The sequence below is a fragment of the Ascaphus truei genome, chromosome 2 (assembly GCF_040206685.1).
Source record: "Ascaphus truei isolate aAscTru1 chromosome 2, aAscTru1.hap1, whole genome shotgun sequence".
NCBI lineage: Eukaryota > Metazoa > Chordata > Amphibia > Anura > Ascaphidae > Ascaphus > Ascaphus truei.
In genome coordinates this window covers 114,943,245-114,961,915 of record NC_134484.1, presented here as the reverse complement: position 1 = coordinate 114,961,915, position 18,671 = coordinate 114,943,245, and the positions used below count along the sequence as shown (strand labels likewise).

The window sequence follows — 18,671 nt, the reverse complement described above, 5'->3', positions numbered from 1 at the left end:
ACGCCGATCTCAGCAGGAGGAGACAGCAGGCTGGCCGAAGTTCACCGCAGGGCAGCGTCGGGAAGAACCAACGCTTCAGCACAGAAGTCCAAGGCAGGCCACTGCAAGGGGATAGCAGCAGGCCGCAGGAAAGGAAAGGTATCCACTGCTAGGAGGGAATGCAGCAGTTACCAGTGCTGGCATCAACGCTTCAGCACAGACGTCCGGGGTAGGCCACTGCAAGGAGATAGCAGCAGGCCAGTGCTGGCAACAACGCTTCAGCACAGACGTCCAGGACCAGGCCTCTGGATACTCAGGAACTTGGAAGGTAAGAACGCTAGGAGAGAGGCCTGGGGTGGTTTGTGGCAGTCAGTAACATAGAGATAAGAATAGTTATGCTCGGCGCTGGTTCAGAGCCAACGCCTAGAATATAAAGGGCGGAGATCCAATCACAGGAGGAGGGTGTGTGAGAATTCCTCCAATGAAGTAGCACAGGGCAGAAGCTGCAATGAGAGGCAGCACCTGTGCCATAGATTGCCAGAGGAAGCCTGCAACTGCACAGGTCTGCAAGGCAAAAGTCAAAACCAGTAGTGGATTCCTTACAGTACATATCGCCCAATAGGCAAACAGCAGCTCGCGCTTGCGCCTGTCAGCACGTCCTGAACAGCAATATCAGCTCACTACCTGTACCGAAGCTGTGTGCAAGCGGGGACACTATAGAGCCTGTTACAAATGCATTATTTACATCAGTTATGCACGTATATGACGATTGCAGTACAGTACATGCATCGATAAGTGGGAAAAGGTAGTGCTTCACTTTAAGTACATTTTCGCTTTACATACATGCTCCGGTCCCATTGCGTACGTTAATGCGGGGTATGCCTGTACATACATACTGTCCTCAGTTATCCGATGGAATTCATTTTGGAAATTAGCGTCAGATAGTGAAAGCGTTGTAATGTGGATTTCATGTTAATGGACGATGGTGAGCATTGGATAATCCATTCCACCATCGGATAATCTGTTCCGACATTGGACAACCCGTTCCACGGATTGCATTGTGACACATTGGATAATCCATTTGTCGTAAAGAGTGAAATGACGAATAGTGCACTGGTCTTTGAAGCAACCATTTTAGAATCAACAATAGTGGTTTTAGACAAAACAAGTGTACCTATCCTTACAGTGTGGGCTGTGGAAGGTTTGCTTCTTGGAACTGGAAAAGCCCTTTCAGCTGGGATTCTTCAAGAAAATAAAAGGGCATTTCTCTGGGACAAAAATTAGCAAAAGTCATAACAAGCCGTGTAGAAGAATTGAAGCAAATAACATTAGAATCAACAATAGGATTTTCAAACAAGGAAAATACTTATCTTTCCACATAAAAAAAGGTAGGTTTTTTTCCTCAGGGCGATCCAAGAGGGTTGTAGAGTCTGCACTGGTGAGATCCAGAAGTGGCCTTTGTTTTCTGTCATGGACCCTAGGGTGTCAGGTGCAGGATTGACCTCAGTGGCCAGAATAGGAGGCGGAATCGAAGACGTAACGGGGTCATAGACACGGGTCCGAGGCAGGCCTTGAAGCAGCATTGTCTAGGTCACACACAGAGATTCGGCAGGCAGAAAGTGGCATAATCAAGGTCACTAGCAGCAGTTGGAGGCAGGCAATGAAGAGGCAGGAACAGGACTTGAACACAGGAAAAGGGCTTGGATGCAGGAACAAAACTGAGAAAAGGAACAGGACTGGTACCTCGGTATGGGGTGCCAGTATCTCCCTGCATTGTTTAAATCTCCTGCGTCCCGTTACATGGACATTTAAACTTTGTTGAGATACCAGCACCCCATACCGGGACCTGTAACTCGAGAAGGTGGTCCTCAAGGTTGAAATTAATGTATTTCAGCTTGAATTCTGTGTTATTAAAATAAATAAAAACAGTGCAATTTCCTGTAAGATCTGTGCAGGGAGATGCAGCTCTCTCGTTGCAACTCTTACAGATTACAGCCAGATTGATAGGGCAAAACTTAGAAAAAGACACAGCTAAAAACACTGCTAACTCGAGCGGTATAGCGTTTTCCTACCTCATGGTATCTAACTTGCGATAACTCTTTCTGAATACCGTGGTAACACAAACGTCAGACCGTGAGGTAAGTCATGCCAAAACGTTTTGATTTGACAGTGATTTTATTGAAGCTACTAGTATAGGCCGATGTGAGTGCTGAATGGTATTATGTTCAGAACAAGGTTATATGGTTAGTGAACACTGCTGGGATATGTGATGTTAATCTGAATACCTGTGTATTTGTAAATACCAACTCTAAGCTATTTGTCAGAGCTCACTGCTTAAGATAGTAATTGTATGTTGAAGATTGTCACATTTTTATCTTTTAGTATAATTTATTTATTTATAAAAAATGTTTTACCAGGAAGTAATACCTTGAGTGTTACCTTTTGTTTTCAAGTATGTCTTGGGTATAGAGTTATATACATAATACAGTACAAGGTTACAAATTCAGTTACATAAGTGAACAGGGTATACATTATATACAAGACATTGCATGCACAGTTAAAGATAATATATATTATAGGCATATGTACCAGTTACAGGCCAGTGTAGCCAGGTCACCTGATGGCTACTATTCTGCCCTTGGAGTGGCACTAAACCCTGGTACAATCAGATTGCCAGTAGTTGGTATGGGGGTTTCCCCTTTCCTTTTGGTACTGCACTTGAGTGACAGCAGGGGGTGGACATCCTGTTGTAGCTGGGACAACGGCATGCCCACCTTCTGGCTGTACTTAAGGGCAGGACCACCCTAAAGTTAGTAGTTCCTTCCCCCTCTGATGAAGGCAGGTCACACAACTGAGAGCCTGAGATTGGGGCCTTTCCATGTGCTCTTCCCCCCGGGGGAGAGTGAGTGTGGACCATATCTCTACCTCCGCTAGGGAAGTGGGGAAGAGCTAGGATGGCTGCGGGTGCCCTTGGTCTTTAGTGACGGTCCAGGGGACATCATTCAGTGAGAACTGAGAGTACTGCATCGGACAGAATCCTGCCATGAACTGTGCTGTACAGAGTGAACAAACCGTTCCTGTTGTTATATACCTCTTGCCTGGTGCATGAGCTTACTGGGGGGAGAGGTAATAAGTTCTACCGTAGGAGATCACCTTCAGCTCCTGGAGCCTACGGCAGATTTAGGTGCTGCACTGCTAAAGAGATTTGTGGGGAATGAACCCCAGAAGTCTGATCTTGTGTCCCCACTATCATTGGCGGATGACTCAGCTCTCCTGTTGCCAGCAGGTATATGCATCAATGGACAAATCTCCCTCAGGGTGGGGAAAACACCATTACACCAGATTAAAATGTGAGACAGCTTTAGTTTTAAAGTACCAAAACAGTAGGTATAGTTTAATACTTATTCAGTGTGAGGCTCAGGGAGCCACGCCGCCATCGGCGTGCTCCCCACTCACCTTCACCACCGTGGGCTCCTCTGCGCTGCTCACTTCCACCTCCTGCCACCACATCCAACCACTGCTGCACTGGCGCACGTGCCTATTAATAGCGCTGATCAAGGGCGCACGCGGTGCGCACACATGGATGCGCGCTCGTACGCGTGCTCTAACTAAAGGTCCACCTCCTCACTCAACTATGTCCTCGGCACCTGCACCCTGCCCTACCACAATCCTCACCTTGCACACACCTCTACATTGCAGGTACCTCATTGGACGCTCTCTCCTACATATGCTCAGCTGCCCCACTGGCAGATTGGCAGAGCATAGAACCAGTTTCATTGTAATGACATCTTCTCTTTCTCCACAGTCTTGCCTTGTCTTGCTGTTCCTTATTCTGTGTACCGACCCGGCTTTCCACGACTATCCGCAACTCTCCAGACCTGACCTCGGCATTTGGACAAACTACCATTTTACTCTCTCCAAACCTGACCTCAGCAACCGGACAACGACGACTCTACCCTCTCCAAACCCGAACATGGCTAATAGTACCTGCAGAGTTCCGCACCTCTCCAACTCTGACCCCGGCAAGTATATCAACCATCCGTACCGCTCCAATCCCGACCTGGCTACCCCAACCAAATCTACAATCCAGAAGCGCCCCCATGCCTGTGAGTGGCGTTATATCCTTTCCCACCTCAGCACCGTGGTCTCGTCTGGCTTGTTGGGAGCACAGCGTGACATTCAGTAGGTTTTTTTAGCTGTAATTTAATTCCAAGGAGGAAAATAATAGCAGTTTTCAAAATCACCTCTAGGTGGTTCCAGGGTGTAGCAATGTTGTTGTCAAAATATGCTCTTATATGGGTCTCTTATACTAAGTACCATTACCACTACTATTAGCCTGCATAGTTCCGCCACTGGAACGCAGGGCCGTCAACAGGGGGGGTCTGCTAGAGTTGGCAGCCCGGGCCCCCTGCGTGGCCATGCCCGTTTTATTTAAAAAAAATCAGAAAACAATTGCTGGCGATCCCCGTGCGCATGTGCAGAGCCGAGGTCTCTGGTCTGTTTCCTGTGGGCCCACCCCCCTCCCACTCCCAATGTGGAACAGAGGGGAAGCACCATGGGGAGTCTGTACCTGTCAAACCAGCTTCCCCTGCTCCAGCCAACCCAGCTACCCTCGCGCCCGCCAACCCAGTTCCCCCCACGCCCACCAATACAGCTCCCCCTGCGCCCGCCAACCCAGCTCCACCTGCGCCCACCAACCCAGCTCCCCACGCTCCCGCTAACCCAGCTCCCCCAGCACCTGCTCATCCAGCTCCCCCCAGTGCCCGCTAACCCAACTTCCTCAGGGGGCAGGGGGGAATCGTCTGGTGGGCAAGGAAGCAGGAAGCAGAATCCACCCAGTCAAGGTCAGTCACCCACCCAGGTAGTCACTTACTCAAGTCATCCAACCACCCAGTCACCCACCCACCCAGTTACCCACCCAGTCACCCACCCACCAAGTTACCCACCCATTCACCCACCCAGTCAGTCACCAACCCATCCACTCACTCAGTCACCCACACATTCACTCAGTCAGTCACCCAGTCAGTTAGTCACCCAGGCAGTCAGTTACCCATCCACCAACCCACCCAGTCAGTCAGCCACCCAGTCAGTCACCCACCCAGGCAGCCACTCACTCACCCAGGCAGTCACTCACTCACTCACCAAGGCAGTCAGTCACTCATCCACCCAGGCAGTCAGTCACCCAGGCAGTCAGTCACCCACCCACCCAGGCAGTCAGTCACCCACCCACGCAGTCAGTCAAGTCAGTCAGTCAACCACACACCCACCCAGGCAGTCAGTCAAGTAGTCACCCACCAATGCAGTCAGTCCCCCCCTCCATGCAGTCAGTCACCCATGCAGTCAGTCACCCACACAGTCAGTCACCCACCCATGCAGTCAGTCACCTACCCACCCACGTAGTCTGTCACCCACCCAGGCAGTCACCCACCCACCCACCCAGGAAGTCAGTCACCCACCCAGGCAGTCAGTCAGTCACCCACCCAGACAGTCACCCACCTAGGCAGTCACCCACCCACCAAGACAGTAACCCACCCAGGCAGTCAGTCACCCACCCAGGCAGTCAGTCAAGGCAGTCAGTCACCCAGGCAGTCAGTCACCCACCCACCAAGTCAGTCAGTCACCCACCCATACGTAACACCCCCAGACCCATACCTAACCCCCCCCAGGCCCATACTTAACCCCCTCCCCCCAGGCCCATACTTTACCCCCACCCCCAGGCCCATACTGAATCCCCCCCAGGCCTTTGTCACATCGGATGTATCATTGGGTATCTTTGTCTTTTGTTGAAAATATAAAAATAAACAGATTGCATTGTAATGTTTTTTTCCATATTACAATAAGAAGAAAACAGTTAAGTAAAAGTTGCACGCGGAAAAACAATTTTGTGGCAGGTGCGCTATGGGTTCGGGGGGGGGGGAGGCTGCTCCTTTCATTTGTCCTAGGCCCCATGATTTCTGTTGGTGGCCCTGCTGGAATGGCATCCCACCGAACTGCCCAGTGCTTTAATAGGATCATGAGTATATCTCTCCCTCTGCCTCTGTGTTGGCGTCACATGTATCGTGATGTCACATGTACCCAATGCGCATTCCGTCAATAGGCTTCTTCGAGGGTGGAGCCATCAGTCCTTCATGAGGGAGTAACTATAGTGTAGTGTAGTCATAGGGATTTTAGATGCTTTCTTGCGATTCCAGCACATGCGCATGTATTCAATGCTGACATATTCACCACTACAATTAAGTGGAACACAGAATTTCCATTGTTGAGGAGATTAAATCTTTCACCGGGAGAGATTTAATTTAAAATCCTATAGTTACTTTTGTGTATTTAGATCTCTTATTTCTGATTCATCCTCAGGTTTTTTTTATGGATAGTTCCCAGTAGCAATAACCAGCAATTCTGTGCCCAGGACATACTTGAAAACGAGAGGTAACTCTCAATGTATTACTTCCTGGTAAAATATTTTTATAAATAAATAAAATAAATAAATAAATAACCCTCCAGGAAAACTGTAAGTACTGTAGATATACCAATGCTACTGCACCGACACACTTTATTCGAGCAAATACCCAGTATGTACCTGGCAGATACCTGGAATGCGCCGCTTCTCACCTCTGACAAGCCCCGTTGCGTTTGCCTTCCCAGCCTGGGTTCATGCCTGGCTGACGGGCGGCTGATCTGTTAAATGATAATGATTAGGATTTAATAGGCTGCAATGCTTCGCGTGTCTACCAGATGGCATAAATTCATGAATTGTAATGCAGTATATATATATATACTGTGCAGTATTGCAGCCAGCGGGAATAAAATGCTTCAATCCCTGCCTGGAAAATACCTCAATGCACTCGGGCAGAAAACAGTCACAAACCTCAATACACCCGGGTATACCCGAATTCGTGGGACTAGCCGAGCTCGAATAAAGTGTGTCGCCAGTGTAGATTTTCTAAGGGATACTACCTATAATCTGTTCTATTATATAAAGGGTGTAAAAGCAAATCTCTCTTTCAATTAGGTGTTGGATCCTTGTGAACATTTTATGGGTGTTTGTCAAATAAAGCTTAAAATCCACTCAGTCTGGGACCACATCTGTGATGATTTGAATTTGCCATTTGCACATCATGACGTTTATCAGGTAAATCCCTCCCATTGTTTTATAATTTATGAATTTTTTTATTTTATACTCTTTCATGTTTTTTTTTAATTTGCAAAGGTTTTGTTTGTTTTAATGCATTGGCAAGCCTTGCAGCTCCTGCATTTATGTGCCAAGAGTTTGCACTGAGAGCCAGTCCTTTCTTACAGGTATGTTATTATTTTTGAAGTGGCTGTGTGCCAGGATGTGATTTAAATTCTTTGATCTCCTGTTGACCATTGTTGGAGTTGTTTTTAATACTTCCTTCAGGTCAATTTCCTCTGAAAGGATGTGCCAGTGTTTCTTATAGATGGAATGTATGGTTTTCCACTAGGAATTGTAGGTTCCTATAAATCTGATGTTCTTGTTCTCTTCTTTATATTATTTTTTCTCATGAAGGCATTGATTTCTATCCATACATAGGGCATTCTGAAATGCTTTTTTAATGTTGTTATGGCTGTATCCCTTTAGAATGAGAAAGAAGAAAGCGCAAGACCCTCATAGTGTAGTATATAAAAATAAAGTTTATATGTAGAAGGTAAAATTTGCACGTACAGAATAGAAAAACTATATAGGCATGTAAGTAATAAAAACCAGTAATGGATAATGGGCTCCCACGACTGCTGCACAGGATCTACAGAAGGCATGCCGAAGTTGGTCACCTTCACTTCTCTGCTCCTCCAGCGAATGGAATAGCCAGAGCCGGTGGAGTAAGTGGAAGAATATCGATCGAGATGCGCTCTCTCCAGCAATTAAAGCTCTTGAATACTGCGCGTTTCAACCTCCAATCAGCACAACAGAGGGAGTGCACTCCACGCATCGACAGGTGGAGCCACAGAGTGATGTATACTGCATCACAAACGCCAACCAATCACAGCTCCGATCACAGAGGGGAAACAGCGCGGTCTCAGCGTCCAGGCATCGTAATCGTAATGCGCTCATGCAACATCTAGTGAAAGCGTCTAATCTTGAATTAAAAGTCCAGAAAAAGCTCAACTACGCTTAATAAACCCAATAGACTTATCGGATCAAAATAAAAACTCCAACGCGTTTCGTGATGCAAGGTCACTTCTTCAGCCTTTCCAGTACAGCTTCAGACCCTCTACTTACAGAGAGAAGTTTATTGAAGTGAAACTTCTTTCGTGGCACCTAGTCCTGATAGAACAAAATGGGATAGATGGGGGCGAAATGTGAAACGGAAGTGACATCACATAATGGACGCCGCTCCGCTCACACGTCCCCTGTCACATGCAGCGGCAGCGGCGGTGATACTAATTGCCGCCACACCCCCCCCACCCCCCACAAAACCCCGGCTGCTGACATATGCGGCGGCGATAGCCGCCGGCGCTCCTAACGGCCCGCGTAACTGTTCCACGACCGCTGCCATGCCGCGCATGCGCAGTTGTGATGGCGCCGCTGACGGACGCCACACAAATGCGCAGAAGCGGCTGGCAGCGGCGTTCCACCCACACGCTCCTAACGCCCATTAGCAGTGGCGCAATTCAGCCCCCCACTGACCCGGGCGCAACCCGCGTGGCACAGGGGCTCGGTCACAGGGGCGCATGTACCTCAGGGGTGGGTGGGAGTGCAGAATTTGTGTGCATGCGGGGGGGGGAGAGAAATGGTGCGCAATGTTACACCCCGCCCCTGGCTGCAGCAGGACACACACACACACTGACTGACACACACACACACACACACTGACTGACACACACACACACACACACACACACACACACACACACACACACACACACACACACACACACTGACTGACCCACACACATACACACACTGACTGACACACATACACACACTGACTCACAAACACACACTGACTGACACAATGACACACATACACACACTGACACACACTGACACACATACACACACTGACACACATACACCCACACTGACTGACACACATACACACACACACTGACTGACAAACACACACACACACACACACACACTGACTGACACACATACACACACTGACTCACATACACACACTGACACACATACACACACTGACACACATACAGACACTGACACAAACACACACTGACACACATACACACACTGACACACATACACACACTGACTGACATACACACATACACACTGACACACATACACACACTGACTGACACACATACACCCACACTGACTGACACACATACACCCACACTGACTGACACACATACACCCACACTGACTGACACACATACACACACACACTGACTGACCCACACCCACACACACACACTGACTGACACACATACACACACTGACTCACATACACACACTGACACACATACACACACTGACACACTGACACACACTGACACACACTGACTGACACACTGACTTACACACATACCCCCACACATACACCCACACTGACTGACACACATACACCCACACTGACTGACACACATACACACACGCACTGACTGACACACATATACACACACACACTGACTGACACACATACACACACACACACTGACTGACACACATACACATACACACACACACTGACTGGCGCACATACACACACACACTGACTGACACACATACACACACACACGCACACTGACTGACACACACTGACTGACACACATACACACACACACACTGACTGACACACACACACACACACACACACACTGACACACAAACCCATACATACACTGACTGACACACATACACACAAGGAATTCACACTTAGTGCATATAGCTAATACAGGGGATGTGTGCCGAGCACGCGCTTTATAAGTCAAATTTATTTGCGTTTTGTCAATGAGATTGTATTTTGATTTTTAATTAAAACATCACCAATACAAATACAATTTCTGTGACAAAAGTCAAAGAAGTTTCACTTACTATGCGCGTGCACAGCACACACAGCTTTGTTATTATATATATTTGCACTGTGGTGTTATTTGTTTATATCACATACACTCACCAATATATGTTATACTTCAGCTGCTTATCAGTGGTTTCATATAGTTTTCATATTGTTTTCACTTTAGGTCTAACATGACCATTTAATCAAAATTCATAATTAACTTTTACACATTTTTGATGCATATTTTCTATATGTTCTGTATCCCCTTTGTAGGAATTTGTCTCTCAAAATATCATCCGGTTTTTTTAATTCACATAAACCAGAGCAGTTCCTTAGAATATGCATAACCTGTCCTGTCGGAATGACCCTAATGAATTTCTGTGGGTGTTTGGTGACTCTCCACTTGAAGATAGCTATTTGTGGTGTTCTTTTATGTGTGTACAGTGTTAAATTGATTGTACATCATTACATCATTACATCATAATTGATGTACTGTAGCATATCTAGAGCTTTAAAAATTCAGTGTATTTATGTAAGGCTTCATGGAATATGCCACATCACTCCCACCATCCCAAGTACTGTATGCAAAAACTGGTACACATGTTGTGCCCATAGCAGTATCTTGTGTTTGAAGATAGATATTATTATTAAAGAGAAAACGTTTGTGAGTATAAATGATAATAGCTCAAGGACAAAATAGTTATGTCGGGAGAACTGAGTGTTCGTAGAGGAGAGAAAGTAAGACATTGCAGTTATAGTCATTTGATGGTGTTTACTCATGTACAATGCATCCACATCTAGACTAGCTACTGTAGATAAGTTGTTTTCTCAATGGCTATGCCATCCAATCTTTTGAGGACATCTTGAGTGTCTTTAACATATGACGGGAGTGTGTCGCAGTGACGAGAAAGTGACACAAGGGTTCTTCTGAGCACTTTTATTCAGCCAAAACAAGTAGAAAACAAACCAGCTTTGTGCCAGCATAAAAGGGTTAAATCAATAGTCTCTCAGTAGGGCCGTTTTGTTGGGATTGATCCTTACTCTCTTCTGATCAGGGAGTGATGTGGGCTTTGGGGCCATTGTTGGCCCATCGTAATACAGTTTAGAAGTGACAACAATCACAAATAGTTCAAATTGCTTACATTTAAGATCCAGGGTCCAGGTGAAGAACAGCAGCCTTTGTGTGAATGGCCTTCTCCTCAGTGTAAGATTTGGAGACAGAGAAAAGCACCAGGAATTCTAATAAATATGCCTGCCAGCTACATTCAATTAAGGCCTCATTGCCCGGGTACACTTTGACTGGGTTAACCCTATGAAATTCTCTTAGGACCCGATCTAGATATATTCTTGCTCCTTCAGTTACATTTCCAATACCCAAGATTATTGGCCGTGCAGGAGGTTCCAATGCATTTTTATGGCCCTTCAGGAGGCTGTAGAGGGCGGGTAGTCCAGGAGATCAATTTAACATAAACTCAAATTCCTCTTTGGTGACCAGTTGTTCAGACAGTTTAAGCCTCTCTCTCTCATTTCTGTTCATGTTCCCATTACCTCCTTGGTGATTAATATTCTATAAATCCCTAGTGACTAGTTTAACAAACATATCTGCATTAGTGCTAATTTCTACACGGGGTGAAGCAACTTTTGGGTTTGAAATTAGTGAATGGACCCTGACCTTGACAATACAATATGTCACACACCCCATGTTTTGGTTGCAGTGTTTTGTTTCCTCTTCTCACTATGCAGTGGAAGAAATACATAAAATAGGATAATATTATTAGTGTAGGACTTACTGAATGGGTTTACCATGACGTAATTGTAGGTTTCAAATATTTTGGCCAAAGTATTGAACTGAATGACCCATATATATGTAGAAATAAAATAGATAGAATACATAGTAATGTACTAAATAATTTGTCACATTGGATGTACAGTAGTATTGGGGCTTTTATGTGTTTTATTGTATACATTAGCTCACAATCCCAGTAGCACCCCAAATGACACAAGCATAGCGGTAAACAATATAATAGGTTTTGGTTTTGACCATGCCAAGACTGTGAATGTGTATATGTATATAATTATACCTCCTCGCCCCTTCTGTATATATGGATATCTATGGAACAGAAATACCCGGGCGCTACCTATGAATTGGTCAATACTGGATAAGGGTATAATAAAGTAAAAAACCTTGATTGTGGACAAGGTTTTCCCTCTGATTCTTTTCCTCCTGTGACTCTAAAGACCCCAAAGGAGTATCTACCCAGGATCCTTCAAAAGGAAGCAAAAAGAGAAGGGGATGGGGGAGCACTGGTGGAATAATAAAGTAGAATGCAATCTGATTCAGGTGTGTAAGACTCTGAAAAGTGGATGGTGTGGATCTAAAATAATTTAAACACTCACACGGCCTTGTGCAAATGCTTCCGCATCAAGGTATCTTTCACGTCCTTGCTTCTTTTCCTTGTAGATTCAGTCTCCGCTTCTCGTCAGGGCTCTTTTTTTCTTGATGTGATGTCTCTTGTCTGTTTTGTTCCTCTCCTTTTTCTTGCGTGTGGTGTCACCCTCAGAAGAAATACATATGGATGTGAACAGTAGTACGTATAAAACAACAATATAATACAACCAGGGGTTAGCACATGTGAGTTGAAATCAAAATTCAAAATTTAAAAAACACTCACACGGGCATGTGTGGGTGCACTCTGGGGGGAAAGGTATCTTGACCTCCTAGGGGATCCCACTATTTCAAAATGCCAGCTTTCGCTCTGTGGCAAGTGGTGGGGGGGAGGGAAAAGGAAAAAAAAATTATATATATATATATAGGAAAATTATTACTCACACGGCCAAGTGTGAGTGCACCCTTGGAAAGGTATCTTGTTTGTTCCGTCTGGCGTCCCTGGATAGAGCCTTGTGCCAGCCTCTGATGGTGATTTCTCTCTCCCAGTGAGATATATAAATTTATCAGCCCAGAGTGTTAAGGCCAAACTCTTTATTCAGAAAAACAAATAAACAACAAGCTCACCGCTCACTCAACTCGTGAGCTGCGGTGTCAGAATGGGATAAAAAAGCCAGTCTTTGGGGGATGTTTAGCAGGGCTCGTGGGGCTGCAGTGAAAATCTCTCCGCGTCCGGATGGAGCTCTGCACTTCCCGTGTCCTGCTCCCTATGGTGGCCGCAACAAGTCAAAAAGGTTGGGGGATTTTGAGCAACGCGTTTCGCCCTATGGGCTTCCTCAGGCTCCGTAGTTGGAATGGGTAAGGCTCGCCGTTCCTCCTTTATATACTGCGGCCTGCCAGGCAACTCCATCCCCCTCAATCCTCCTCCTACATACAGCTGATCTGAGTAAATGTCTACGCAAGTGTTGTGTATGTTAATGGCTAATTGCAATCGGCAAATATTAGCTTTCACAAACGCCCTGATTCAATGATGCATTAGTTTAAAAAATGGTTGCTCCTGTTATGAAAACGGATTCCTCCATTTCAAATATTAAGGACTTTACTTGGTTGCATTTCTATCTTTATATAAACTTCCCAAAGAACATAAATATCTAAAAATAATAATTAAAACATTAGGTGTTAAAAATTAATAAATATATATATATAATTCCTACGAAGGCTCAACCCTTATCTTATTCCTTAAGTAAAAAGATTGTGTATAATAACTGATAAAAAACGTTATTATTAACCTCATCCCTGGCTGTGGTTGAGGTCAATATGCATTTGATAAGTTTATAGGAGACAATTATAATGTCTAAAATGAAAATATGTTTTTGTTTAAATATTATAAAAATATTTTTTATCACACAATTAAAAGGTGTATAGACATAGATATCTGGACTCTTTGATAGTAGTTGATGGTCCAAATCTGTAGGGTAAATCAAAAACACAATAAATACCCTAGAACTGGGCATGAATTATATCATTTAAAAAACTTTGCTGTTGAGGCAAAGCAAGGGGAGGTGGATGTGGGGGAGGGCGGGGGGGGGGAGAGGGGTGGGGGGGGTGGAAGGGGAGGGGGGGGGGAAAGGAAGAGTGGAAAGAGGTGGGGGAAAAGGGAAATGGACTGAAACATGGCTGTTGAGGGGAAACTCCTAGGGCCATATAAGGTAAAATATATGATAGTGTCGGCTCAATAAAAGGCTCCTAAATCTATGTCTATATTGAGGCCCTTTGGGGCCAGAGTCTGGAGTCTATAGAACCAATAAGTCTCTCATTGCGCAAGTTTGTTAAGCTGGTCTCCGCCCCTCCAATGTGCCTCCACTTTTTCTATTCCTTTATATGAGAGCCCCTCAGGGTTTCCTCCATGTGCCAGGCTGAAATGTCTGGAAACACTATGGGTCATAACCTGCCTGCGTATATTGCCCATATGCTCCAAAACGCGGACTCTAAAAGCCCTAGAAGTCCGGCCCACGTATTGGAGACCACATGGGCACGTAAGCAGGTATACCACATATTCCGTCCGACAGTTGATAAGATTTTTAATATTACATTTTTCTTTCGTGTTATTGGAAATGAAACTGGTTCTATCATCTTTCATTGCCTGTTTACAGGCCTTGCAACTGAAGCAACTGATGGGGGTAACCAATGTTGGGTGTTATTCTTAGTTTCCCTCCTAAATACGCTTGGTGCCAGCTTCGCCTTTATTGTTGGAGCCCTTCTAAAAAAGACCCTAGGTGTTGATGGAATGTGATCCTTTAAAATAGGGTCCGTCTGCAAAATGTGCCAGTGTTTTTTTATCGCTGCTGTTATATTGCCAGAATCAGTACTAAAATCGGTGGTGCTCATGGCCCCTATCCCCTCTCTGATAATAAGGTATGTAAGGTTGGTACGGTTTATAATGATTGGTATAATCTCTTTCGTAGTGTCTATTCTCTCTAGACCCTTTAGTGTTCTCTGTTATGTTTTCTGTTTCCTTTCTGACTGGTGGGGGAAGGGATGGGGCGGATGGTGGGGGCTCTCTCTTAGATGTTTCTTGTTTGGCCTTTCTATCGTTGGAAGTGGTCTTAAATCTCTTAGGTGTGTGCGCACTGTCGTCTCTGCCTCGATCCTGAGGTTTGTTGTACCCACTTTTGTCCCACCTCTTGCTAAGGCCTTCCTCATAGTCCTCTCTATCTCTCTGGAATTTGATATTCTTACTAATCTCTAAACTTTTCTCAAGCGAGTCTAACTCATCTGAAAGTTTTTTGTTTCTATCGAGAAATGTTGGATGTTCCATTAAGGACTCAAGCTTTTGTTTAATATTGTTGACCTCTTCGTCTATTTTGACTAGGGAGTGTTTATGATGTTTTATCAGTAGTTCCATTAAATCTTTACCGCATGTGTCAAGAATAGTTTCCCACATGACGGTAAATTCAATCTCCTCTAGGTCAAAAGAAGGTTTTTTATTGGTTCTTAGACCCCTTGGAATTCTGTTGACTTTTAGGTATTCCTCTAGATACTTGTAGGCCATATCAATAATTTTTCTGGTCTCCTTTTTTAGGGCGAAACGCGTTGCTCAAAATCCCCCAACCTTTTTGACTTGTTGCGGCCACCATAGGGAGCAGGACACGGGAAGTGCAGAGCTCCATCCGGACGCGGAGAGAGTTTCACTGCAGCCCCACGAGCCCTGCTAAACATCCCCCAAAGACTGGCTTTTTTATCCCATTCTGACACCGCAGCTCACGAGTTGAGTGAGCGGTGAGCTTGTTGTTTATTTGTTTTTCTGAATAAAGAGTTTGGCCTTAACACTCTGGGCTGATAAATTTATACATCTCACTGGGAGAGAGAAATCACCATCAGAGGCTGGCACAAGGCTCTATCCAGGGACGCCAGACGGAACAAACAAGATACCTTTCCAAGGGTGCACTCACACTTGGCCGTGTGAGTAATAATTTTCCTATATATATATATTTTTTTTTTCCTTTTCCCTCCCCCCCACCACTTGCCACAGAGCGAAAGCTGGCATTTTGGAATAGTGGGATCCCCTAGGAGGTCAAGATACCTTTCCCCCCAGAGTGCACCCACACATGCCCGTGTGAGTGTTTTTTAAATTTTGAATTTTGATTTCAACTCACATGTGCTAACCCCTGGTTGTATTATATTGTTGTTTTATACGTACTACTGTTCACATCCATATGTATTTCTTCTGAGGGTGACACCACACGCAAGAAAAAGGAGAGGAACAAAACAGACGAGAGACATCACATCAAGATAAAAAGAGCCCTGACGAGAAGCGGAGACTGAATCTACAAGGAAAAGAAGCGAGGACGTGAAAGATACCTTGATGCGCAAGCATTTGCACAAGGCCGTGTGAGTGTTTAAATTATTTTAGATCCACACCATCCACTTTTCAGAGTCTTACACACCTGAATCAGATTGCATTCTACTTTATTATTCCACCAGTGCTCCCCCATCCCCTTCTCTTTTTGTATATATGGATATGCCTATATATGTCTATATCTAAATCTCTATCTCCTCATTCACTCTATATGTCCCTGCTCAACATTGAGAAGACTCAACCCTCTTATTTATATTACTCATAGGAGAGGAGGCGTGAGGGGGTTTCTCCATAAACGGCCTCATCTTCATATTCTGGGGTTTGTGAAGACGCTGCTAGAAGGTAAACATATATATAAACATCGGACAATTGGCTGCTGATACCGAGGAGACCCTGTGTTACTCATAAAAGTACCAGAAGAATATGAAGTGTTTTTACACCCCCATTTTCTTATTGCGAGAACACCTGGATGATACATTCCATTGCTATGACTACAGGAGAGTTAAAGCAGGTCTGTCTGTTGTCTTTGTAACTATAATAACTTTAAAACGCTCTATACATTTAAAATCCAACCACTCAAAGGCACTAATACCACTAAGCAACTAAATCCACACCAAATTTGTCGCAAATCCAGTCTATCGTATTTGAGTTATGAGGGCCCAAATCTTCCCATGTTAACCTAATGTGGTGATTTTCAACCGGTGCGGTGTGCCTACCCAGGGGAGCTTATCAGGATTTTAGGGGAGGCGGTATAGAATGAAAAAAAAATGTATACCTACGTTACCCCTGAAACCCGTGGGTCCCTGAGAGCTACATAGCACCATAAGCCAGGGGCCATGTACTATAACATGTAAAAGTTAAAGTGTCCCCTGCTTTTCCACTTTTCATGTTCCCCTTGCTCAAGAAACATGAAATCTCTTGAGTGTACATTTTAGGTGAGATATTTGGGTAGAAATGAAATTATTTTGTTTGCAGGAGTTCGGGGGTCAAAGTTACTGGTTGTCCCTGGTTATTCCTATTGGTTGGTGGAAAGGAATTCCCATGCTCTGATTGGTCGCTCCTTCTACCTCCATGCTGAGGATATCTCAGCGGAGTGTATGTAAGGACATGCCCCAGTCAGAACCAGACCATCTAGTGACTTGGGTCGATGAAGCTAGGGCGGGCTTTTTAAAGTAGCTCTGTCATGAATAGCAGAGCAGCCAGCTTCATTTTGAATGATACAGTAGGAAAGTCAGGCGTCAGGACCATTGAACATAGTGGTCATGGCTAGGATCATTAGCCAAAAAAGGAGGACCAGGAAGCCCAGGTGTATAATCCGGTCAGGGTAAGCATTCGGAAGCAGGCACCTTCCAATTATTTGAGCCTAGATTTCACCCCCCAGTAAGTGTATATTTTGTCTGTATTTTGTGTCATCATTGTGTATAAGCGTGTTTACCCAAATAAACTTAAATTTGTTCTACTACCTTGTTTTGCCTAGTGAATGATCTCGGTATAAATTTGTAAAAAGTCCTTGTCTCCCGTGACTTGTGATAAGAAAAAACTCAAGTCAGGAGATAGGATAACATGAAATAGGTAGTCAAGCAAACCAAAATAATAGATCAATCAGAACAGTGTTATTTAATGATTAAAAAGAGTAATAACAGCATATAATGTTTTGGTACAAAAAAACCTGATGAAGGTGTCTGTTGCACCAAAACGTTGGATACTGTTATGACTCTTTTTAGTAATTAAATATAAATAATACTTTTTTGATCTATAATTTTAGCGTGCTTGACTACCTTTTACTTGATTTGTTTTTAGTCATGATATTTCACATTTTAAATAAAATTATTGGCGGGTGCAGATTTGAAGGGGGACTGAAACAGGGGAGTAATCCCTGTTCAAGTAATGTGCCTTTAATCTAGCAGTGTGGTGGTTAACTGCTGTAGTCAATTAATAAACACCACCTGCCTGATCTAGATTGCTTACAAAAGCCTGTCTGTTGAGACAGGAAGTGACTTCCTTAGCTCTGACTGAGAGCTGAACTTTGGGAGACAGAGCAGTGTACTTGAGTCTCCCAGGAGAGACTGACCAAGAGAACACAGATCTCTGGATCTGACCGATCTTGAGCTCTGCACAGCATAGCTGATTGCAAGACACCAAATAAGACTTCTAAACCTGGATGCTGATTTTCTGTGCACGCACGGGTGCAGTTCCAGGAGAGCAGAGAAGCTTACTCTACATCAGCTAACAGATAAGACTTTCATTATTAAGAGACTGCTTATATCTGCTTATTTCATGCTATATGTTTTGGGGCTGCGAGACATGCTTGACTTAGGGAGTTGTGAATTAATTGAATGGTATTTTCACTAGAGATACTCCCAAGTGAATAGAAGCTTTGTCCCCCCCCCCGTGTTTGGATGATTTCCTGATGAAAAGGAAAAGGCACAATAAAGCCTTATTATAATTTCACCTTATAAAGTCTCCA

At 44.6% G+C, this 18,671-nt stretch overlaps 1 protein-coding gene across 1 annotated transcript in view; it reads right to left on the bottom strand.

The window, feature by feature from the left end:
- OPRK1 (opioid receptor kappa 1) overlaps positions 1–18,671 on the bottom strand; it is a 108,199-nt gene that overhangs the window by 18,042 nt on the left and 71,486 nt on the right. The gene's annotated exons all lie outside the window — the stretch shown is intronic.